Genomic DNA, 26,656 nt, shown 5'->3' on the forward strand with positions numbered 1-26,656 from the left:
CAAGGCCCTGAGTTTGATCCTTGGCCCTGAAAAAAAAAAAAAATCGGTAGATATTGAAGGTTATAGAGAAAAACAAGAAAAGATACTGGAGAAGGTTCACATAGTTTGAGCGACACTGGTGGTTAGAATCTAGATGAGGCAAGTAGCCAATGAGAGATTCCTTACATGGAGTGACCAGATAATTTTCCTTGTTCACTTTTTCTGCTGTGATCTCCTTCTAGCTCCAAATTTTGATAGGCTTGTACAGCTTTTGTGTGATGGCATGGGGTGAGAGAGCAAGGCAGTACAAAGAATTGTGATCTGCTCCAACCTACGTGATGCTAGCAGCTCTGTATCTTGCTTCTTGGCTCTAATCTGCTAGAACGTCAGAGGAGTGAGTGGTGGCCAATTGTGAGACTAGGAGAAGCAGGGAGGAGAGCTTGACACAACTGCCAGGTGGGGGACTGGCACTAGAGGGACATGAAACACACCATCCATTTGCTGATGGTACTGGAAGCTTCAAAGTCTACTTTGAGATGATGGTCATTCTGGGGTTGTTACTCTAGACATTTGAGAGAACCAGACTGACAAGCAACACAGTAAACTCTCTTTAACGTAGGTAGATCCAACTAACTTGGAATCTGCTCCCTCAGTAAGGAATTTGGGGGAGATGATTCTCCCCTGTCCCACATCTGTGAAAAAACAAATCAGGAATAGAAACAAAGTGGAAGGAAGGATATTTAGACTTTGTAAAGGAATTATTTATTACTAAAAAAGTGTTTATCACCCTAAAAAATAATTTGCAATAAACTCATTCATAATTTGAAGGGATTTGTGGTTTTAAAGCAGAAATTTTTAAACCCTCAATCCTTTTTTGAAATTTGGTTTGAGGATAGTTCCAAAACCTCTTCCCAACCCCTTGTTCCCCTCTAGATTTTATCCCCTTATTTCTCCCAAGCAGGCCTTGCACAGTGGGGAGATGATATGGCAAGGCAGATTGCCATTTCTAAAAGCCTCCCCAAAGCATCCTGGAATGGGATAAGTTTTCTTTCTCCTTTCCAGATAAGTGTCAATCATCAGGGCTGGAGTGGAGGGTTGAGATATTGCGGTGGGAATAAAGGGAGGTGGGGAGAAGGTACTTGCTGAAAGCATTCCCCTTCTTTATTTGTTCCTAGGCCAAGGGCTGCTGGAAAGTGTCTCTCAGAGTGCACTTTGGTCCTTTTCCTGAGAAAGCCAAACTTGGAAGTGACTAGCAGGTCTAATTGTGCCTCTGTGGAATCCAAATTCTGGAAGGAGTCAAAGAGAAGTCTGGAGGCCTCTGTCTGGAGAGAGCCTGATGGAATAAATCCAAGTCTTGCATGAACCCAAAAAGCTGTCAGGGTGCCTGGGCAGCGTGGAGCCGATCTGGACGATACATTCCAGATGGTTCGCCCACTTTCCTTGAGTTTGAGGCCAGTTGGAGCTCCGGGGCGGAATCCCAGGGTAGCCCCCCAGAGGGCTCTGGGCAACTGTCCAGATGGGAGGGACCAGGCTAAGGATCACTGTGGCAGGCTCAGAGTTAAAAGGAAGGGCCCCTCCTTTGTGTTGAGCATCTGGATATCATTTCTCAAGCTATTAAAAACCCTAACTCTACTCTGCCAATTCATTAAAAAAAAAAAAAAAAGCACTTGGGGAATAATTCCAAGCAGTTGCCCCCAAATGGATCCAAATAATTTAGGGCTATATGATAAGCTGAAGCTCAAAGAAAGGGCTCCAAAACTCTAATGGGCATCTAGTGGCCACCCCACCCACCACCTCCCAGCTTCATCAACTAGCAATGATGCCACCAAATGCAGAGAGCCCAGGGCAATGCCAGGAGTTTGCAATGTATTTTACTGTCTTTTTTTTTTTTTTTTTTTTTTAGCTTGTACAAAATATACAAGACAGATGTGGAAGATTTTCTTCTATGTTTAAGGCTTTCAGACTAGGTTACAGAAAATAAGTACAAGGCAGAGAGAAGGGCAGGAAGAGTATGTGAGAGAGCAGAGAGAAGGAACAGATCAATATGCCACTTGAAAGTTCTCAGTGGATTCCATGATCTGTGAATCCTTTCTGGCCATGATAAAATGCTTTCCTCTAAAAAGTAGGCCATTTGCCTGTGGTCCTGTTTCAGCCACTTGGCTGGATGGTAACCTGAATTCAGTCAGCTAATAACAGCCTCTTTTCTAAGGGACCTGGGGTGGGGGAGGCAGGAGGAGCCTCTGCCCCCTGAGTATCCATAGTTAAATGGGAGAAAAACCTCCCCTGCTTTTAGAAAATCTTGGCCTATGAGGCAGGAGTTCCCAGTGCTGGGGAATATATTCACAGAGCAGCACATGCTAAACAATTCCAAGGGAAAGGAGCCCACAAATATCAAAGGCAAACACAATGAAGGAGTGAGCGAAACAGGATGGGATCATTTGAAAGGAAAATTGTTGCTAAGAGAGAAAATCCTTTCCAACCCAATAGTTGTATGTAAAGGAAGTCCAGGTCCTGCCCAACCACTCCAATTTCTATTCTGTTGCTTTTGAACTGCACATTAGTGAAACTATATTGGACACATATCTAGAAGGTACATACCAGAGAATTAATATCTTATATATTCAATTAATTCTCTAAAGCTTCCTTGCTTGAACAGTGGAAATGTCTTAGATATACAGTAGTCCTCCCTTAAACAAGGTTTCGCTTTCCATAGTTTCAGTTACTGTGGTTAACCAATGTCTGAAAATATTAAATCGCAAATTCCAGAAACATACAATTTACAAGTTTTAAAATCTGTGTGGTTCTGAGTAATGTGGTAAAATATAGCACTATTCAACTCCATCCCTTCTAGGACTTGACCCATCTCTTTGTCCAGTGTATCTACACTGTGTGCTACCTGCCCATTAGTCACTTAGCAGCTGTCTCAGGTATCAGACTGACCATTGCACTATTGCTCAGGGCTTGTGTACAGTGTTTGGTACTATCTTGGTTTCAGACACCCATGAGGCATCTTGGAACGTATTCTGTAAATATGAGGGGGAATCCACTGTATATCTCCCAGCTCTATGAACTACCAATGATGGCGAAAAGCATGTTTCCTGAAATTTTAACCCTAATTCACATTGGGGGAAAATAATGACATTTAGTACATCAGTGTCTATTTTGAATAAATCAATGTGCTAAAGCAAATAAAATATGTATAATATATACATATTTATATATAACTATGCATATTTATATTTAAAATATATATTTATAAATATTAAACATACATATATACATGTATATATTGCAAATATATAGTGATATAACCTTATGTGGCATATCCACACATTCCTAACTGCTTAATCTATGTCCTCATGACTCATGTGAGAGCATTATTATCACCATTATTCAAATACCTAACTTGAACCTGGTTTTCCTGGATGCCTCAGCATGCAAATCTATAATCTCAAACTCAGATCCTTGGCAAGGACCTTTCTAGAATTCCCAACAATTCCTTCAATTTTTTGCTGTATCCAGGGTTTTATTGATCAATGTGAATCCCACTCATGACAGCTTTTCTGTGAAATACTAGTCCTGTTAATAGTTTAGTGTTTGGCTCTCTTCTTGTCAACTTGGAGTCAAAATTCAGGCCTAACCTCTCTCTCCTTTTACTATACTAGAAAATTGATAGCCTCTCAAATACCACAAACAATACTTCTCCGAAACTCATCCCCCTCACGGTAGCAGAAACATATCATAAGCATCTCCCAATCCTTCTGAAATAATGTTGTAAGTAACAGGGACACAAGGAAATGATAAGTATTTTTTTTTTTTTTACCTCAGATTTAAAGGAGGGTATTTTGATATTATTTTCCAGGTGGGGAAACTTACATGGTGAAGAATTTCCTTAGTTTGGTTGTTTCTTTTTCTTTCTTAGCTGAATTTTTCAAGGGATCTAGCTAAGCATTGTTTTGCTGTGGTTCTTTACATAGAGCAATACTAATTGCCCTTGTCTTGCACATCCCTGATAAATGGCAGCATTGCTCTTCTAGGTTCTTCCGCACTCTGGCTGTGTTACTGGCAGTGGTCCTGGGAACCTGGGGGAGTGGGTCACGTTGTGTTTCTCAGCTCTTGTGTGCTTGCACAGAAGATTTTAAGAAGTCATGAAACATAGTGAAAATGTGTTGAGTTTAATTAGAAGATAAAGGAGAAGACATGCTCAACGGAGAAGATGGAACCTCTCAGAGAGGAAAGGGGCCCCTTTGCTCCTTAGTTTTATTGGGGTTTAGTGAAGTGTCTAAAGAGTAATACTCAATTACCATGTTTCAACTTTTAACTGACAATAGGATTGCATCAGATTTTTAAGTGCCAGCTGTGCATGTACCCATGTACCCAAGTAAAATCCATGGATCCATGGTATATGTTGCCTTTAAATGCTAAAGATTTAAAGGCAACTTTTATTCACAATGGCCCACACTGACCCATCCCAATTGGAGTTTGCTTGTTGTTGTCTTTGTTTTACACATTTTATGTACAGTGAGCTTTATTTTTAATTATTCTGTTTCCTTGGGTCTTGGAATCTTTCTTTGGTCTATATAAAGGTCACAAAGGTCCCTCCTTCAGGGTGATTTGTGTTCTTATCGGCAGGGTGGAGTCTTAAATTCCTCTGCCAGAGAACTTAGATTCCTTGGCCCAAAGAATATCTCCAAGGGTAACAGGTTGTTTGTCAACGAATGTAATGTCCTATTGACTTAAGCTAGAGCAGGGCCAGAATGGCCTTAGGTAAATTTCTTTTTAAAAGAAAGTATGTGGCAGGCCAGCACATAGGCCCTTATTTCATGTTCCTACTACTTATATCTATCTGCTACCTATAAGCCAGACTTCTCCCCTGTGACTCTTGCTTCTCCATAAGATGGTCCACATTGGATGGAAGAGCACAGGATCTCCCAGAGACACCTGAGTTTGGCCCCAAGTCACCTTGTATAGGGAACAGAGGCAATAGGAACCTAAATTGTAGAAAAAGATGCATCTCTTCCCAGCTCCAAATTCCCTGGGCACCCCATTTTCATTTCCTCTCCTAAAACTGTCTGTGAGCTCTACCTAAGATGGAGATTCCAGTGTTTGTATAGAAATGAGATATCTGGGGAGCTCTCCCACAACAGATACTGAAGTCCTTGAGGCTTCACCTCATAGTGGTTTGGCCCAGATTTTCTAGGACAACTCACTGCACTGGGGAAAATACGCTCATCTGGTCACTGAGCTGACAGATGGTAGGGACTCTGATCAAGAATGTCAAGAAAGACTCCACAGAGGGGCTGGGGGATATAGCTCAGTTGGTAGAGTGCTTGCCTTGCATACACAAGGCCCTGAGTTCAATCCCCAGCACCACCAAAAAAGACTTCACAGAATATTGCTGCTCCTCCCTGTGGCTTTTGGCGGCAGTGCCACAGGGATCTGTCTACCTGGTAGCCTACTCATATTTATGAAGTATGAACATTAAAAGAATCTGGAATGCCTTAGCAGACAGGTGACCTGATTTGAGCCAGCAGAGGAGAATCTGTCAAACTAAATCTTCTTTGGAAAATGTGGGACTTTTCTGGTAGAATCATCCTGGAACCTAATAGCTGAGAAAATTTGGCTGAGAAGAGCAAGACTCATCCAAGAAGCTGTCATGGAAGCACACATCATCCTGCCCTGATGGCTGGTTGCCAGAGTAGAATGGTTCCAGATAAGTCACTGGCAAAGAAAAGAGTACTTCTTCCTTCTTTGCAACAGAACCTGTGGCCTGGGCTACTAGAGCAAGGTATGATGTAGAATTGGAAGAACACCAGGTTTCTGCTATCTGATGATATTGGTGCTTACTGAATTCTTTCATTCAATCTCCTACTTCGAGGAGGACATTGGGCATTTCATTTGGTATTGAACAGCTATTCCCACATGGTTGCTGTCCATGGCTCCATCTGAGACACTGTCATATTCTTGGTTAACCCAAATAATCACATTCTGGGCTTTTTCCTAGCTTCTCTTGCCTGTTACTGAGAGATTAGACTAGATTACCATGCAATAAATACTCTAGAAAGAAGGTTTTTACCAAAAGTACAAAACTTAACTTTTTTTGAATATTTTTTTTAGCTGTAGATGGACACAATACCTTTATTTCATTTATTTATTTGTATGTGGTGCTGAGGATCGAACCCAGTACCTCACATGTGCTAGGCAAGCACTCTACCACTGAGCCACAACCCCAGTCCCCCAACTTAACTTTAATTGGTAGCAACTCCTGTTAGGATACAAGGCACAGCAGTTTTTATTTTCTGAAACTCTTTCTTCTCTTTGTTCATTTTGTTTTCATAACTCTTAGGATCATGTAGAGACTAGTCAAATATCTTCCATTTGATAACTGAGGACAATGTAGTCCCCTCAAGACATGTACAAGGGATGCCAAAGAATCAGTGACAAAGGTGACCTCTGGATTCCTGATTTCAATTTTGGGGTTCTGTCTACCAATCATTTATTTCACTTATCCAATGCAGAAACTAAACTTTAAAATGCCTACTACATGCCACGGGAAATCAGGCTTCTAGTCTTATCTCCCACAGCTGCCCACATGAGCCATCTGTCTAACCATACCAAAATAGCATTGTGTTTTCCAGCTCTGCACCTTTGCTCCTACCCTGTTACTTGCTTAAACTGCTGAACTGCCCTCCCCCAATTCTCTGCTTAATGAAATTTAATCATTCTTTAATCCCAAGCTCAACTGTCCTCTCTTGTATATTGCCTTCCGGATTATTGCAACAGGCGGTAATTTCTCTTGCTCAGAATGCCGTTTTAAAAAAAAAAGAAAAAGGCAACTGTGGCACCCTCATGCTCTGCCTTGAATAGTAGTGTTTTCCAGATGACTTTTATATCAAATAAACTGTGAGCCCAAAGAAGGCAGAAGCTGTTTCATGCACCTTACATACTATGCAAGTTTAATATTATTGAATCAGCAAGTAAGATACGGGGAGGGAAAATGGCTTTCCCACAGTTTTGTGCTGTTGAGATTTGAATTAAGAACTCCAGAATATGATCTCCATGTTCTTTCCACCAAACCATGCTGAGAGCAATGCAGTTTCCACTATGATTATCCTCTCTGGAAGCCAAACATGGCTGATAATAGGCTACTTCATATGGTACAATCTAATCCAATGCAGGTTGAGCTGTCAGAAAGAACAAGAATAGATTGAATGGTTGGGCTTGAAAAACTGAACTTCCTGTGCCATTGGCTAGCAGGAAATTAATAGCCCTACCCAAGAATGTCTCTTCTTTTCATAAGCTCGAATTGATTCTCACTATAAGGAGCATGAGAATGAAGTATAGAGGTCATACGTGTTTCTAAGGACCAAACCAAGAGAATGGGGGAGTGACCCAGTGTTACCTTTCTTTGACTCATCTATTAACCATTTCCATAAACTGTTTGCCCAAACTGAGCTAGTCATTGTGGATACAGAAACGACACAAAATCTTTACCTTCATGGAGTGCCAATCTCTTGACCATCCATGTTCAGTGAAAATAATTTAAGTAAAAATCTTAAATGTCCAGAATAATTTTTCCTCACTCTTGATTTTAACTGAAGAGTTGAATTAAGGGTGGAACTCCAGGCATTATTCTATAAATGAAATGTACACAAAATCTATATATTATATATTGACTCAATCTGTATACTGAATTAAAATAAAATAAAGCTAAGTTTATATTCCCTAGGAACCTCTCAGGAAGTTACTTGGAGTAGTAGTTGGAGGCTGAGGCTTCTAAGGAGCTGCTCAAGAACAGCAGATGTTCATTTACCTGCCTTCAAAGAGGCTCTAGAGGGTACATATTTGAGTCAGTGCTAAACTGTTAAAGCCTATTGGTTAAACTCTTAAAGATCCTATCCTCTTTCCCCCATGCTTGTAGGCTGTCTTTAAATAAGTAATAAGTGCATATTTAAAGAAGATGGGTGCAAGCAATACGAAATTGGCCTATTAAGACTGTTGTTTGTCTTGGTCTAGACTTGTTTATCTGTGTCAATTTACTTATCAAAGGGGATGAACCATTCCTTTGGCAGTAGCAGAGGCCACAGTGCAACGCAGCAGTCTTAACCTAGTCTTGCATCATATATATTAATATCCCATTGCTAATAGTAATTCATTCCATGTGTTTATTTATTAATGACAATTATCCGCACTGCTCAAATAGCTTCCTCATCCAAACTAAGTTTAGGATGTTAGGTTAAGAATGTCAGTTTTTGGAAGTATATAAATGGGATTCAACAAATTAAACAAAGACCAAAAGTCTATTTCCCACCAGGCACTGTGCTAGGGTATCACCGCATAAGAGTTTGTATAGTTCATTCAGAAGACTACTCTGATAGACAAACCAAGAAATGTCTGGGGGAAGGATAAAAATAATCTTCAGTACATCAGCTTTACTAAGTATGGACATATGCAAAACTGCCTTTACTCCCTTTAACAACTCTTTTTGTGAGTACTTTATTTATACAGCCATCAAAATCCCTACAGCTTTATTTTGTTCATGTCTCTAGTACTTGTTGGTATATATAACTCAAGAGTAAGATAGTATATCCTTTTTAATGTTCTAAAATTACTTCTTTTAAAGATCAAGGGCTTCTACTTAAGTTTTAGCAGTGAACCATTTCTGATTTTACATTATATAAATTTCATTTTTCATAAACTTTAATCATGTTCCTTTCATTCTTTCTCCCACAGTGTTTTACCCTCTGCAGTAGGTCCTCAGCCCCTAAATCATTTTCTGAGAACTTCATGGAACTTTCCTAGTTATTTATGTTTTTGTTGACATTCCTGGTTTCCAGAAGAGTAGGCAATGGCTGTGCAGGAGGTAGGCTTCTGTTATTCTATATATACATCTGGACTGATGTCTACATAATTTTTAAATAATTAATAATTTAGCATTTCACCCAACCATTTATCATTAATTCAGGCTTTTTATCCAGACATTTCCTTGCTGTATGACATTTCTAACTGCAAAAACAAATAAACCAGCCCTACTGCAACAAATATTCTCTACCACATTCCTTTAAAATCTCTCATTGCCACATTCTCTTCCCTCATTTGGGTTTTCTATATACCGTAACTTGGTTACTCATTTAGGTTCTCAAAAGCAAATAATATACAAAATAAATGTAACATTTCCTCCTGTAAAACAACACATAACAAACCCTCTTCTTATTCTCTATGCATCACCATTTTCTCTTTAACTTGCTTCTGCTCCTGCACTAACCTCCATTTTTTCTTCTGGCCGGTAGGGGTTCTTGTTCATCTTTTCTTCACATGCCATATATTTAAAATATAACAAGAAGAAAATACCTCCCTTCCCCAGTTGAAGTATAGCTAATGCAAAGAGAAATAAATAAGTCTCTTAAAGTCAAATAAATTTTAGTAATTAAGTTCCCTCATGTGGAGGGAACTTAAAAGTAGAGCTTTTGACATTTCACACTTCACAAATGCCAATCCCAAAACTTGCATTTAGGTAATAATTAACTACTTTAAAACTAGATTCTATAATGTCGGAGATGATTTATTGTGGTGCTTTGCATGTAGGAAACACCTACTAAATACTTGATGGATCCTTACTCTGATAACTACATAAGAAATGTCCCACCATCCTGTAGGTTGTACATCTTTTTAAAATAAATAAATAAATAAACAAATAAACAAATATTTTGATGTATAATATATATGTATATATTTTAACATACTATATATATGTGTGTGTATGTATATATGCATATAATAGTTGTGGATTACTCTTTATTTTTATTTATTTATTTTTATGTGGTGCTGAGAATCAAACCCAGAGCCTCACAAGTGCTAGGCAAATTCTCTACCACTGAGCCCCAGCCCCAGCCCTAGGTTGTGCTTCTTAATGCAGGTGTCTGGTGAGTGTTCAGTTGTTCTATAAATGTTTTTGATGGAAGGAAGGAAGGATGGATGGATGGATGGATGGATGGATGAAGGAAAGGAAGGAAACTATGTGGTAGACTAGTAAGGAATGAGATGGACTGTATGGGTTTTAAGTTTTTAGAAAGTAACTGTCCTATAGGACCATCTAAAAGGTCTGTGGGATAGTAATCAGTAGAATTCATATGAATCTGACAGAAATATACATTAAATTAAACTCACGAGTTCTACAAAATGATGCTTTTTTTTGATGTTTTATTCATGTATCTTTGAAAATGGCAGTACTGAACTCTTTCACTCAGGAGAAGTACATTTGATCTAGTCTAGAGAATCATCACTGACCTACAACTCCCCAAAGAAAGCCTCTACTGAGTTTTCATCCTGAGTTTCTAGTGACAGTTTCAATGCCAGCAGGACTGCAGAGATGTACGTGGGAACCTCTCCTTTACATAATCAGGCCACTGAGTAGGTGGCATCACATTTCAGTGAGTTGAGAGTGAACACAACATTCTCAGGGATAAATGTTGACCCAAGCATAAGCAAGGAGATGGCTGAATCTAATATTCTGAAATAAATGCTCAGTCATTTACCATAAACTCATCTACACTCTAGCTGAGAAGTCAAACACAGAATGTTTCCTCCTTCTATCTTAAACATCTGAATTAGTTGATCAGTCAATACTATTTCAGTTGCTAATTTTAGAGGCCTTAGATTTATTTTTTACAGTAAATACACATAACGAAACGATGAGGTCCAAAACTAGGTTTTTTTTTTTTTTTTTTGGAGGACATAACTAAAAATTCTTTCAGAAGCTCCTTGTTGTTAATAAGAAGTCTATTGAAATACAGGAATAAATAAAAACCAACTGTCCTTCTCAGCTGACTTAACTTTTGTAAAAAGCTGAAGAAACACAGGCATGTGACCTGTGGTTTGAGAAATGCCCAAATAAACAACATGTTTGAACCCAAATTTGGCTCTATAGAGATCTGTAGTTTCTGCTTCAAAGAGTTATGGCTTATGGGAGAATTAATATGTATCTGCCTCCCAATTTGGTCTCTAAAAGCCAGCATGCTCCCTGTCCTTTACCTGCATTAATCATCTCAGAGTAGCCCACAACAGTTCTATAAAGATTCTTAAGGATTTAAAATCCCACAAGCCCTTATTTACAAAATTCTTTGATTTTGATTCTGAATGAGAATACCTAGGATGTATATAGCCTCTGGCATGGATATTCCAATGTTTTCCTTTTACTGTTTAGAAATAGGAAGTCTTCATTAATTTCAAGCAAATGTCCACATGAAGTATATCCTTCTCCAAGAAATTTAGTAATATTTATCAAATTTTAAAAAGAGTAGGAGAATTCCAGAATGATGGCAGAGAAGGAAGCACCTTTCAAAATTTCCCTGATTCCTTTCACAAAAAGAGGAACCAGACAGAAAAACCAAAAGTTCTTGGAAGTATTTATGATAAAGCTAGGTGACTAAGGAGTTTTATAAACTTGAGAACATTAGCAAGAGGGGAGTCACAAGACCTGCAAGCTATCAACACCAATCATAAAGGAGAGGGAAGAATGTATCTAAATAAATATGGGTACAGCAAAGCCCCCAAATAGCCAAGATCTCCACTGGAAAGTGTAGCAGGCCAACAAAGCAGCAGCAGTTGACTCTGGAGGGATTTTGACCTTTTTAATAGCAGATGAGTGATGGAGCTCACAGTGAGAACTTGAGGAACTGAAACAGTCTCTCCTCTATGAACTGTTGAGACTGAATAACGAGAGGTATCTTTCCAGGTCAGGGACCTACATTAAGGATAAATTTTTTAGGATTGAACCAAAAGTAAGCTGAGTTAGAGCAATAGAGACCAAGAGAAATTTCAGATTGAAAGAGGATACACAGAGCCAGGAAATCCCAGAAAGCTCTTTTTTTAAAAAAGTTACAAAACAGGGACCTCTATAAAGTTACCTTTTCTGACTTCTAAACCATTCCCCCTTCTGAAAGTTCAGGAAAACTAATTTTACATAGAAACAAACAACCTAAAGTATCAAGCTCAAATCCCACACAAACATTATTTGATAAAAGAGAATAAGGAACTGAGTAAGGCAAATCCTCAGACAAAATCAAACATTAGCAAGAGGGGATAGCCACAAGATCTGCATGCTATCAACACCAATACATTTAGAAAGTGAAATAAAAGGCATTAGAAAAAGAACATATATCAAAAGTAGAAAAACTTGGAAATGAAGAGAGAATTTAGGAAAGAATCTGAAATTTTAAAAAATTTAGTTTAGAAATGTAAAAAAAGAAGGAATGCAAGAGCAAAGAAAGATGACAAATAATAAATACATAGCAGGGTGCAGTGGCGTACGCCTGTAATCCCAGTGGCTTGGGATTGAGAGTTCAAAGCCAGTCTCGACAAAAGCAAGATGCCACACAACTCTGTGAGACCCTGTCTCTAAATAAAATACAAAATAGGGCTTGGGATGTGACTCAGTAATTGAGTGCCCCTGAGTTCAATCCTGGTACAAAAAACAACAGCAACAATAAATACATATACAGTAAAAGCAGTATAATCTTTAAAATCTATGTAAAATGAAGAAAGAATTTAAAAGATTCAAGAGAAAGTTACAGATATGGATGGTGGCAAAGAAGGTCCAACATACTATAATAGGAGTCCCTGAACAACAGACTTAATGTAATGAAACAGCACAAATATTTCTATAAAAATGCTTATGAAACTCTCTTGAAATTAAAAAAGATGGGTACAGAACTATATAGAAAGAACACACTGTGTACCCTGGATATTGACTTAGAGAGATATACTAAGCCATTTTCTAATAAAATCTCTGAATTGTAAGGAAAAGAAAAAGTCTTTTGAGCATACAGTTTTAAAAGGTGGTAACTTTTAAGGGAAAGAAAAACAGCATCTGATGTTTCAACAACATTTATATCAAAGGAAATGGAGTAACATATTTAAGATTCATAAGAAAACATGAACTGAACATTTTATGTGCAAAAAAATGGATCTTTAAGCAGAAATGATACAGACTGTCACAGATAAGTAAGAACTCAGGGAATTTTGTTCCTGTAAATTCTTTCTGTGCCTCTGTTAGAAACAAGTTTCAGAATGACCAGACACATCAACCTGAAGACTAGTGGTAAGATTGAAATATCTAGGTACTTGCAGAAGTAACATTAAGTGAGGAATAAAAGGTAGCATGTTTTCTATGTAATGGCTATATACTCTGATAATATAGATACAGTTAAAAATTACTTTTGAAAAATAGAGGTAAATGTAGAGAACAAATTTTGAAAATGTAACCTTGGTAATCTTATTGGTTGTGGTGCTACCAGTATTGCTCTGAGCCTTTTGCAATTATAAAAAAAAAAAATAGTATTAAATTTGAGTTGGAATATCAAAATGAACTCATAAAGTATTTTATCTTTAAAAATAGGTATTTTCTACCTCTGCCCACTGAAAATGTCTAGAAGTCATGACCGACACAGTAGTAATAACTTTGTAGCTAGATTCCGGTTTTTGAAATATCACTTCCCACTAAAAGAAACCATAGCTTGCTGGAGAAATAGCAGATTCCAGGTCTGAGACATAACATGTACAATGATAGCCTAGAATATCTGGTCACATAATATAATAAAGAAGAGATCAAGAATGTTAGGTCTTATCAAAAGGATTTAAGTGCTAATAGAAGAGGCTCTCCATGGCCAAAGATGGAAAAGATTGAGCTGCCATAAAGACAATGATTGCAATGGCTCAAAACAATAAAATATGTTGAGTACATGTACAAATACATGCATACATGAGTTCAGAATAACCAAAATAAAGTTGCTTTTGTAGGACGACAGGAAATATTATCTTGAAAACTGGTAAATAAATGGAAAGAGCCAATATGCCTTTCCTGTCTTATACCACTGATTAAAAAATAAATAGATGAAGGGAAGTATCTTTTTATAGAACTATTCTAACTAGTAAATTAGAAAGAAATGACAGAATTATAATATTCTGTAGAATGTACTAAGTTAACAGATCTGGGCATTAAACACCAATGTCTGCTAAAGTCACAAAGAGAGACAACCAGACATCATGTATCTCTTGAGGTACCTCCCACCCATCATTGTCTTGCCAAAGGGATCAAACTTGAGTCTTATCACGCTTCCAATTCCAGTCCCTGGTTTGCAGGAAATACCAAGGGCAGAGGAATGTGCGGAGAGCCCTGTCAGGAACCAGCAATCAACACAATCCAGGAAATATTAGGTCAAGTGTTGTGGGTTCTTCAACAATTAAGAATTGTACAGGAAATTTTGGAGGGGAAAACTGTAGGTTTAACAAGATTTGAAAGACATATTAGAATTCTAAAAATGGACAAAATTAAGTGACACTGAAGTGTTTAGGGATCCTCTTCGGGTAGTAAAGTCACAAAAACAATAGACGGAAATCAGTACTGTGGTTACTTTCGATGGAAGGGAGACAGTGGTGATCAGGAAAGAGCTTGTGGAGGTCTTCAAACACGGCTGACATGTGTTCTGTTTCTTGATCTGGATGATGCGTAAAATAGCACTGCCTCATAACAATCCTTTAAACCCTATATTTTTTTGTTTTGTTTCCTATATTTGTATTTTATTTTCAAAATAAAAAGAGGTTTTAAGATTTAAAATGTTCATATCCTTTGGCATAACAATTCTACCACTAGGGATTTGTCTGTAAGGTTAACTCATCAAAATTCACAAAGATGGGTGTGTTCACTGTAGCATTATTTATAATAGCCAAATAACTGGGGTGGTAGTGGTGAAAATAAAGATCTGTTAGTTAAGGACACTTGAATAAATCATAGTATAGCCAATGGAATATTATGTAGCCAAAAATTTGAGATATGTCTGTAGGGGTTCTTAAACATATTATTAAATGAAAAAAAAAGAGCAAGGGGTAGAACACTATTATAATACCATATGTGCAAAGAAAGAATACATGTTATATTAGAACTGAAAATATCTGGAAGGCTACCTAAGAAACTATTAAATTCATTATATATGGAGGTGAAGTGGGACTGGGGCTGAGGTCAAAGAAAGAGAATTTACTGATAATTTTCTATGTTTTTATACCTTAAGAATATATTCTTTTTATTTTTAGTTGTAGCTGGACTCAGTACCTTTATTTAATTTATTTATTTGTATGTGGTGCTGAGGATCTAACCCAGTGCTTCACACATGCGAGGCAAGCACTCCACCACTGAGCTACAGTCCCAGCCCATGTTGTGTAATTTTTAAAATCAGGTTTGATTAAAAAAAAAAAACAACTGTGGTCCTTTATGGTAATTTTGAATAATGGGTAATATGCCACAGAAATGAGATTTGTTGAAGGAAAAAATCCATTTTCCATTCGTGAAAAAATGGAGTTAGAGGTTCTTTTATTAGAAACCCTGGGTTGTTACAAAGTTGGTAACTGGCTGTAACTATCTTTGGAAAACCCCAAGTCATACCAATCTCTTCCTTCTCCTCTTGGATACAAAGGCAAGTATTTCTGATGCTCAGTTTCTAAGTCAGTGAAGTACAATCGTGACACATGACATCATAGTAGACTATGATAAAAAGAATTGAAGCAATTCATTTAACCTCATCTACTATGTGTCAAACCCTATGGTAGGCACTGGAGATACAACAGAAAACATGACAGATAAAGTCTCTGCCTTCACAGAGCTGGCATTCCAATTAGACATGTGACTGAATATTTCCTTCACTGATTAAAATGGCTTGATTATTGGCTAAGAAGGTCTGGACCTCTCAGTGGCACATGAATCATTTTAGTAAATAGAACCATTTACTGATGAAGGCAAAAGGCATGAATTATATAGATTTTTGGAGCATTTTTCTCGGAAGAAAATATTTCTGATCTTGAGACGGCAGTGTACTATTTATATGCTATACAATTAAGGTTGATGTGGTAGGCTGCTTTGAAGATGGTTCCTAATGATACTGCTTCCCAGTCTTCACATCCTTATAAGATCCCCTTCCCTTGAGTGTGTACTGGTCCTAGTAAATTCTCATAAAGAGAACATTGAAAAAGTGACGGACAACAATTCTGAGATTAGATTACAAAAGACTGAGACTTCCATCTTCCTTGCCCACTCTTTTGGCTTTCTCTCACACATTTGCTTGGAGAGAAGCTGAATGCAATGCACTGGAAGCTAGGAGAGGACTTCATGGCATATGGCATAGAATTGTGGCCGCCTCTGGCCAACAACCATGGAAGGAGTGAGGTCCTCATCCAACAGCCGATGGGGCATTGAAAGCCTGGGTGAGCTGGAAAATGGATCCTACCACCTAAGTGGCTAACCAACCAGCTGATGCCTTGATTACAATCTTAGAAGAGATACTCAGCACCCAATAGGAGGAACCAGCTAAGCTGCATCTAGATTCCTGCCAGAAAGGAACAATAATGATGCTATTGTTTTAAGCTTTAAGTTTTGGGATATTTGTTGCACAGAAATATATAACAGGGTTAACTAAACAATCATTCCCCTTTGGAATTAGACCACATAAAGCAAGATATTTGCCTTTGGGAGCATTCCGTGGCACATGGGGCAGATGTGGCAAAGCCATAATGTAATATATTCACCTGAGTCACTTTGCTTCATTTCAGCTGCTTTTAATGAGCTGACCTTGTCTTAGAAGGCTCTGAGTTCAAAATTAGCTTTAACAAAAAAGAAAAAGAAAACTAGATTTTGTTTTGTTACCTTTTCTAGCAATGAGTTTTTCTTCAATCTCATACTTTATTTAAAAACTTCAATTTGAAAGAGATTTCATTAAGAATCATCTCAGACTCTTGATTTATTATCTTACATATTTATGATTATTTTCTGTACTCCTCTGCTTTTCTCTATTGTCTGTATTCCTTTACCATTTTTTAGAGCTCTTCTTCATTTTTTAGCTTTTGGTTGGAACATAAGGATCTACTTGAGTAAGATTTCATATTGTTCCCATCTTCAACATTTATCTATTTTTTTTACTTTCTTTTTTTTATTTTTGGATAGAACTACATTTCCTTATATTATAGTAATTTCTCTGAAAACTTTGTATGATTTCCTTTTATTTCTCATCGAATGAAGAAAGAAATAATAAATTTGAGAATTTTAAGTAGTTTCTACTGGGAAAAGACAATTTGTGTTATTTTTTAGAGAAAGTTCAGATCATTGAACAACTGAGGTTCACCAGATTTAGGAGGTCATGGATTAGAGAGAGGCCTTTGTCCCTCCAGTATGATGATGCCTTGGCTAAATGGGAGATCTTAGAAAGATAAGAGAAAAGGGAAGATGTGGGTAGCATTTTATATGGTTTTCCAAGTTCTGAGAAAGCCTATTTGGCATGAAACACAGTGATCCAAACATTATTTTGACTGAATCAAGAACACAGGCTCCCTAAATTAAAAAAAGAAGAAGAACAAAACAAACATTACTTTTTCTCCTAAAATATTTAATATGAGAAGCAAACCATAGGCAGGAAAATAACCTTAAGAGAACATGGCAATTATTTATGTCTTCTTGAGAGAGAGAGAGAGAGAGAGAGAGAGAGAGAGAGAGAGAGAGAATATGAATGTCAAATAAATGCTTTCAGAAATGAAAGAAGCTGTCAGTGCCTGTGCTAGGCTTTTCCTTGCACTAAGTATTTTGCCTCTTTTCCAGCTGTAACATAGTCTTGGAACTACAAATATGCCTTTCACCATCAAACCACAGCAGCAACAATAAAAAAATTGCGTGAGATTTTAAAAATTGTGTTTTATCATCAACTCCAAGAACAGATGTAGTCCCAGAGAATGAGAGGACCAAAGACCTCTGGTTATGTGGTGTAACCCTAAGTTGCTCTTCTGACACCAGATAGGGCATGAAAGATATTCCTTTCCAACTTGGAAGAAAATGTTTAGGGACTTGGGAAAGGGCACCTGATAATTTTCAAGATGTTACCAATCTTTCTCAATAAACACCCCCATGGGAAACACAGGGCACACAAAGGGATGGTGTGGGAAAAACATGACACAGATGGCTAACAAATAGCAACTCTTGGTGAATTGAGCTCGAAGAAAGCACATTTCTATAGTATGCAAGATTTGTTTAGGCTCATTTTCAAAATGTAATAAAGAGACACAAATTAATCAAACTAATGGTCATCTCACCACATGGCTCTTTTAAGATCTTTAGAGTATGGTAATTTGATTTCCCTGCTGGATGACAGGAAATTGAATTTGGTTCATTCCTGGAGTATCTTTGTATTCTCACTGAGGACCGTGACATTCTTAAGAAGAACTAGAACATTGGGTGGCTCTTCCCCATTAGTTTGCATGGGCAAGTCCCAATCCTCAAGATCCCTTTGGATTTACCCTCTGCTATTTTCCAGATAAGAGGACTCTAGTAAAGATCCCGCCTCCCTGAGACATACATAGCAAGGGGTACTGCCAAGAAGTAGAAGGCTGTCCTTGCTGTTTCTGGAATCATAGACCTTTCTAGTTTGGGGCAATATGGCTCTCCTCAAACCCTATTCTTCTCTGTAGATATTCAGAAGCAAAGCATGTCTCTTGAGGCAGACACACAGAGACATCTAGAAAGAGCCATCTTTGGGAAAGAGAAAGGACATAAATAAGTTTTTCTCAGAATTTTTTTTTTCTAAAATGATATTCCTTTTATTGTAATGCTCATTTTAGAGTTGAGGCCACTGAGACATGGGCATAATGACCAAAGGCACACAACTAGTTACTGATAGGACTGGCTCTTTCTCCTGTATTATAATACCTCTTCATTTTTCTAATTTCCAACTTCTGTTCTAGTCTAAATCTGCTGTGTTAATTGAGACTTAAGTCCTTGCATGTAGAGTTTTAGACATATTTGGAAACGTCTTTTAAACATGTTGATCCACTCAAGGCTGACATATTTTTTAAAGCAAGAATCACTCCACCCTGGGACATATTCAGCAGGATGCAGAAACAATCACATTGTGTTCCATTTTTCATGGCTTTCTTGATATTTTCACACAAGAGAAATCTGGTTTCTCAGGGTGCACAGACTCCCAATGGCCACCAAAAGGTGGAAGGCAAGGTAACAGAGATCTAGGCACCCTCCACAGACACCCTAGAATGACCTTTTGGGACCTGATTCTTTCTGTGGCAATGATGTACTTGGACTAGGTGTTTTGGGAAAGGCATGTTAATGCCAATGTGTGGTTGGTTTTGGTCTGTTAGTATTTAGCTGGCAAGACCATGTCCTTCTCCCATGGTCTCAGCAGCATGTAAACAAGGAGATGAAGAAGGAGCAGTGTTGTGTCTAATTTTGAGAATAGGCATTAATGTAGCAGGGTGCAAATGACACATACCAATGGCCAGTGCAGGAGCACCCTGGGTTGTATGATTACCTCATATATTATAGGCATGGTCCAATACTTTCCCAATTCTTTCTTCTAATAATGAACTGCAAGATAACAGTGTGTACCATTGTGCTTTATAATGTAGACAGACAATACAGATATTGGCTAACTTGGTTTGACATGATCAGCTGCTTTTTTTTCCCCCCCCCAGCCAATCTGGCAGAAAAAAGTTGGACCACTATGGGAGTTTCATGAATCTTTCCAGCACTTTTCTGTCCAGCTCATTAATCAGCAGCAGAATAGCCAAGGGACCATGTTATTTCCCTTATCACAAAGAGGTCCCTGGTTGTGAGTGGAAACAAAGTCCCATCATTCCAATTCTAATTGATTAGTTCTTAAGTCATTGCTAAATAATGATTACCAGTCCCCCAAATCCACAAAGTCCCTCTCTTTATCACAGATTCCACTGTCTTCTTGTGTAACTTTCGATCCTACCGCCAAGGCTTTCTGATCCCAATTTTCCAAATCACCTCAGTCTTTCCACTTACTTGTTCATTCCATATCATTTTCTTTGCCCCCTTTTCTCTGGATCCCTTTTTGTATGGTTCCTATGTCCAGGTGTGCTGATGTGTGTAAGAGAAAGAGAACATATCAGGTTAGATCAGTATATTTCTACTAATCCTAGACATAGGGGTAGAGTTGCAAGAATGTTTGGACAGTATCAAATTTAAATATTGCTTTTCTGTTTGTAGTTTCCTGAGACATATCCAAATAATTAATGGAAAAGTTTTTTTTTTTTGTTTTGTTTTGTTTTTAGTTTTAAATAAGCTCTGCTTTCTCTCTGTCAGCAATGTTTAAGGCTACTTCTTGCCAGCTTTCCACTTGGTAGAAGATGCTTCCTAAAGATGCACTTTTGTGAAGCCTCTGCAGAACCAGCATAGATGGGGCCAAATCATGATTAAGATTCTTGATGGCTTCTCCTTTTGCCAGTGTAGCCCTGTGTTTCCACTTGTTGGAAATATATCTGCCTGTCAATGTTTGAGAACACACGCCAGCACCTTTTTGACATTACAGACTCACAGTGTCCCACTTCAAGAATGCCAGCATTCATAATTTTTAAGTCTCAAACTTTTAAGAAATGAAAGCCATTGAATTTCACCACATCTTAAAGAGAAATGGTAATATTACACAGCTAGAAATTTCTATAAAGTAGGATTGACAATAACATTATTTAGACTAAAAATGGGCCCTTCTAAATTCATGACTGTGTACCAGTTCCAAGTTATGTTTCTAATACATTCTTTAAGTTTTAACCACCTTGGGTTTTGTCCCAGAAATTCTGAATGGTTGAGAAGATACAGAAATTTACAGAAGTTAAAATTGAAACAAAATGTTTCAAAACTCAGGTAGACATAAATTATGTTTATTACTGTGAGGAAAATACTCTTAGTTGCAACATCTCTTACTGGAAAGTTTTTGAATTTTCTAGATATGACTAATAAAAATTTATGAGGTATAATTTCTCAAGGAAAAAAGAGTTTTGTTTTGAAGGTAAAGTAGAAAATCACAAAAGGAACAAATGAAATTTTATAGAAAACATCTACTGACTTATTTGAGCAAATGAAATACATTAAATTTTTGAAATGTAAACATGCATATTTATTATTTAGTTTCTGATATTGAGTTCTTTTTATTTTCCTACAGAGTTGCTTGTGGAATCTATTATTTTGAAAACTGCTATTAGAACATGGACTGTCAATAACTTGATCCTAAGGAAGAGAGGATACTGAGTTAGGAACCAGATGGCTTGGGTTTTATTCTCATGCTGCTACTTAACCCGGTTTATGACTATGATGATATCTCTTTAACACTTTGGACCTCCGTTTTCTCATCTGGTCAATGGAAATAATAAATACTTAATTTCCAGGCCTCTTAATATTGTTGAGAGGATCAAATAAGGTCCTAGTTGATAAATCACTTTGAAACTATAAAGTGTTACACAATAAAAGGCATTCTGTTCATTATTACCTCAGAATTCCTCTCAGATTACATTGCTTCAAATGCATTATTTAGGAAAAGTACAAACTTGAATGCCATATGGAGTCCTTGTTGACACTGCAGATGTTGGTTAATTTTAGATTCTAAAAGAACAAAAGAACAGAAGCACTACCAGGCAAATTAGCCTCTCTTTAGCTTTTTCTTCGAAGTCTCCTATTATCCCAATATTAAACTAAAAATGGCAGGCTAAATATTATAGAAAATTACATCATTTGAAGCATTGAAATTCTGTATATTCAAGCCCTTTTGTAGAACACAATTTTATTCCCTCCAAAGCACATTGCCAATGAATTTAATGCTATAAGATTATTATTATTATTTTTGCAGACCAAGTAAAAGGATTTAAGTCTTAAACTCTAAATAATAAAGAGCCAGGGGAAATATTAAAGTCTCAGAAGAACCACAAAAATATATGCAATCCATTCAGGTGCCCATAGTCTCTCTTAAACTAATGGAAAACTGAACTAAGCTCAGCCAACCTTGGAATCTGATTCTGAAGATCTATTCAAATTTTAAGAGGGAATTTCTTTGTAGAAGAACAGGTGTAACAGATGTACACATGCTCAGGACACCTGTTTTTATAGGCCCATCCAGTTTAGAAGACCTGTCCTGTTCCCATGTGCCACCTGTATAAGACATCTCTTTTCATGTTATCCAATTCTCTGCTTACACATGCATAAGATGTTTTTGCAAAATGTATAGTTGGCATCTGTCACTCTACCTTTTGTTTGCATACCATCTACTCACAAAAAATATCCCAGAACAAGCTAAGTGTTTTGTAAGTGCCTTGAAATTTTGAAAAATTTTAGAAGTAATGAAACAAAGGAATCCTGATAATAAAGAATATCTATCAGGTTACCCAAAGCAGTTCAAAAATGGTCCAGTTGATGTTGAGCCTACATTTTGGTGTCATTTTCCAGAGATTAATTCATCCCAAGACTGCTCACTTAAGTCTTAATGCCTTAAAACATTAATAGACTATCACTCTAATTAGAACTAATTTCAGAGGCCATAAATATTTTCCCATAAAAAACTTGTTCCTTTGGGCTGGGGCTGTAGCTCAGTGGTAGAGAGCCTGACTCTCACATGTGAGACACTGGGTTCGATCCTCAGCACCAAATAAAAATAAATAAAGATATTGTGTCCGTATACAATTAAAAAAAATTTAAAAAACTTGTTCCTCTAAAAGAGGCACCATTGCAAATGATATTTTAACCTGCATTTTAGTAACTTGATACTATATATTTTAAGTATGCTCTCATATGAATAATAAATATTAAGAGTAAATCCAAAGGGAAGGCTTTTTAATACTCCTTATTTGGATGTGGTCTATACTGACTTTTATTATTAAGAATATTATTAATCCATCCACATGGGATGGAAACAATGAGAAATTCTATGTGAAAAGATAATTTTATTTTTTTAATAATGACAGAACTGTGGCTGTGTAGGTTTTTATTTTGTTTTGGTACTGGGGATTGAACTGAGAGAATGGTTTACCTCTGAGCTAGCTATATCCCAGCCTTTTTAAAATTTTTGAGACAGGCTCTAGCTAAGTTTCCCAGGCTGACCTTGAACTTGTGATCCTCCTGCCTCAGCCTCCAGAGCTGGGATTACAGGTGTATACCACCATGCCCAGCTGGGGTAACTTCTTAAGAAGTACAGAATTGTTAAAGGGGCAGCCTTGGGGCTGGGGATGTGGCTCAAGTGGTAGCGCGCTCGCCTGGCATGCGCGGGGCGCTGGGTTCGATCCTCAGCACCACATAAAAATAAAGATGTTGTGTCCACCGAAAACTAAAAAGTAAATATTAAAAAATTCTCTCTCTCTCTCTCTCTCTAAAAAAGGGGGGGGCAGCCTTCACTGATGTATCACTGGTATATATTTCTGCATTTGTATGCGTTCTCCCAAAGATCTCTTGTAAATTAAGTACCTTAGGATTATTCCATTCAGGTCTCATACATCTGAAATCTAGAAAATAAGAAAGTCTACAGTGGTAGGGAAAAAAATTAGTGTAACGATAGAATATTTAGGGGCTGGGGTTGTGGCTCAGTGGTAGAGTGCTCACCTGGCATACACGAGGCACTGGGTTCGATCCTCAGTACCACATAAATGTAAAACAAAGATACTGTGTCCACCTAAAACTTAAGAATAAATATTAAAAGAAAAGATAGAATACTTACTCTACATTACCCAGTTATAAAGCACATTTACAAAAATCTACCCACTTCATCAAATCCTTAAGCCAATTTTCCAAAAGAGACTATGAGAAAATAAAGAATTATTACGGGAAGTAAGATGGGATTCTAAGGGACTAGGGTTGTGGCTCAGTGGTAGAGCACTTGCCTAGCACGCATGAGGCACTGGTTTTAATCTTCAGCACCACATAAAAATAAAATAAAAGTTATTGTGTCCACCTACAACTAAAACAAATATTTTAAAAAGTTGTATTCAAAAGATTGAGTTTAAAAAAAAGAAGGGATATTAATAAAAAAAGGTTAGAGGGGTACCTGACTCTGGGGTGAAGGCAGCACTAGAACTTTGTGGGCCTGGGTTCATTTTACAAGTTCTCTACTCCAAACCCGATATCCCTGAGACCTCATTCCAGAGATACTTTTGTATGATGGATTAAGAAAATTCAGGTATTTTCTAGTGCTTTCAATTCATTAACTGGGGCATAATCATATATTTTTATTCTCTCTTGGGTCTTCTTTACCTTTCCCCTTCTCCTTCTCCAAAAACATCATTCCAACTATTGTTGGTTTCAGGAGAGGCAGATTGAATATAAAAATGTTTCCTTATTGGAAAAAATACAAAGATGTAATTTACAGGCCAAGAATGAAGAACTACTCTTATTGGAATGTGAAAGTTAATCCTTGGAAAGCTGAGGTTCTAATTTGGAAACCCAGTCACACCATCTTAGAACATTCCTTGGAAGGTTTTATTAAAGTTTATTAAAAAGTTTGGGAGACTTCTGGGAATTTATTCTAAAGATATTCTTGCTTACATACATGCCTTATTATTCATCACAGCATTGTTCATAATAAACAGCAAAGAGTGGAAACAACCCAAGTGTTCATCAATGGAGGAATGGTTAAATAAACTATGGCATATCCTGCAGTGCAATCTATGCAGCTGTTTGAAAGAATGAGGAAGCTCTGCTAGTACTGACAGGAAAAAACTCTAAGATACATCGCTAGAGGGAAAAGCAAGATGCAAATCAGGGGATACAATATGCCACCTCTTATGTAAGAAGGGGGAAGAGAAAAAAATAGATAAAGACTTGTTTATATTTTCTTGAAGAAACATTGGAAGGATACACAGAGAAAACTATCTTAACAGTTATCTCTACCTATGAGGGTCAATGAGAAACAAACAGGAGGGGTAGGGATAGAGAGGCACTTTTCACTCTGTACCTATTTTCTTTTTTTGATTTGTGAAACATGTGAGTATATTGGTTGGTCAAATATAAACATATACTAAAAAGAAAAAAGCTTGAGAGAAGTCATATGGCAATTTCATAAAATTTATAGTTGCTATTAATCAAAAACAAAAATAAAGCCCTGAATCAATGCTCAACCAAAGGCACACCATTGATATGGTTTAAGCAGGCAGCTCCAGAAGTCTGCACCATACTGAGTCTTATTCTCCTTATCCAAGAACCTTGCTTCTGCCTAGTATTTTTGGTGTCCTTGCTATTTTTTTCACATCTTTTTTTCTTCTTCAAATAAATAAATGGGGCTGGGGTTGTGACTCAGTGGAGAGTGCTTGCCTAGCATGTGTGAGGCACTGTGTTCGATCCCAGCACCACATTAAAAATAAATAAATAAATAAATAAATAAAAGTATCATGTCCTTCTACAACTAAAAACATTTTTTTTTTAAAAAATAAATAAATTGGAGACCCTGGAAGGTGTTGCTGAGGAGGATCATACTGAATTATTGACTCATAAAGAATTACATTAAAGGTTAGAATGTGGATTGCTACACGTACTTATAAATGTCAAGAAAGTTCAGTAGTTCTCTTCTCAAGAAGGTGGGACTTCTGGTTCAAATAGCTGGCTGCACTAGGTGTTCCTTCTCTTTTAAATATATATTTTAGTTGTTGATGGACCTTCATTTTATTCATTTATTTATATGTGGTGCTGAGAATCAAACCCAGTGCCTTACACATGTGAGGCAAGCACTCTACCAATGAGCCACAACCCTAGCCTCAGTATTCCTTCTTGATACTCTCTCATTATAACTTGTGCTTAGCTTTGTCATTGTGCCTAAACATTCCACTGAAATTACTAAACTATGAGACAATGTTTCCACTAATCTGTGAATTTTTTTAACAAAGAATTTTATTCATTGAGTTCTGTATTCTCTGCACCTAGCACAGTGACTGCCATAGAACTAGAACTCTAAAAACTGAACTTTCATCTACCTAATGGCTCATCTTCTATTGGCTGCACATTTTAACTATATAGATTAGAATCTAGGTTTATGTTTATTGTTCATCACTGTAATATTTTATGAGAACTATTGTTTCATTTCCATACGATTAAATGTCTAGAATAGGGCACTGTTATGGCTTTCCAAAGTTTTTATCCAGTAAATAAAGGCCTCTAAAATTTATCATGTATAAAATATATATTTTGTCCCTTCAGAGACCTTCTTATGTGACTATTTAACTATAAAGGCAATAAACAATTATACAAAGAAATGAACATGTCATGATTGTCTTTTAAGAGACATTATTAGGATAAGATGATTAAGGGAATAATTGGGAGAATATAATTCTACAAAAAAATAGTAATTTCTATCATAAAACAATATATGGAACAGGCAGAGATAGGTGCTATTTTGGGGAAAGAATAGAAAGATGACCAGATGTTTGTTTTGCTCTCAATGTACTTAGAACCCATCGGAAGACAGCTTTGTAATTATAGTTGTTTTTACTACAATTCTATAAGTAAAATAACTGAGGCTCAGAGAGGTTTTGTGACTTGCATTGGATGGCACAGTGAATGACCCATTAGATTTTTTTGTCTTCTAACTCAGCTCCCCAGTTCTATTTCACCATTGTGTCTATTCAGTGTGATAAATGTATGGTGCAATGCTGGGTGAGGCTGATTGTTACAGGGAGAAGGACTATTTTTATGGTAGAGGTCTGGAAAGGCTTCACTGACGAAAAGTCATTTAAACAGGCCTATGGAAAATGAAAAGGAGTGTTTAGGTGGAGGAAGAGGCAGCACAATGCAGGCAAAGAGTGGATGAAAAGCACAGAAAGATGAAAATAAATACAGGACTCCCTGTAGTGGGGAGCAGAGGAG

General features: G+C 37.1%; 1 long non-coding RNA gene across 4 annotated transcripts in view; it reads right to left on the reverse strand.

Moving 5' to 3' along the window:
* Nucleotides 1-26,656, reverse strand: part of LOC114091934 (uncharacterized) — a 52,214-nt gene that overhangs the window by 21,066 nt on the left and 4,492 nt on the right. Inside the window, exon 3 of one of the 4 annotated variants that reach the window (XR_011704232.1) lies at nucleotides 19,832-19,906. The exons of the other annotated variants lie outside the window; for them this stretch is intronic. This is a non-coding gene — a long non-coding RNA (uncharacterized lncRNA). The remainder of the gene's footprint in view (nucleotides 1-19,831; nucleotides 19,907-26,656) is intronic. 4 annotated transcript variants of the gene reach the window in all.

Source organism: Marmota flaviventris, chromosome 14 (assembly GCF_047511675.1).
Source record: "Marmota flaviventris isolate mMarFla1 chromosome 14, mMarFla1.hap1, whole genome shotgun sequence".
Taxonomy (NCBI): Eukaryota; Metazoa; Chordata; class Mammalia; order Rodentia; family Sciuridae; genus Marmota; species Marmota flaviventris.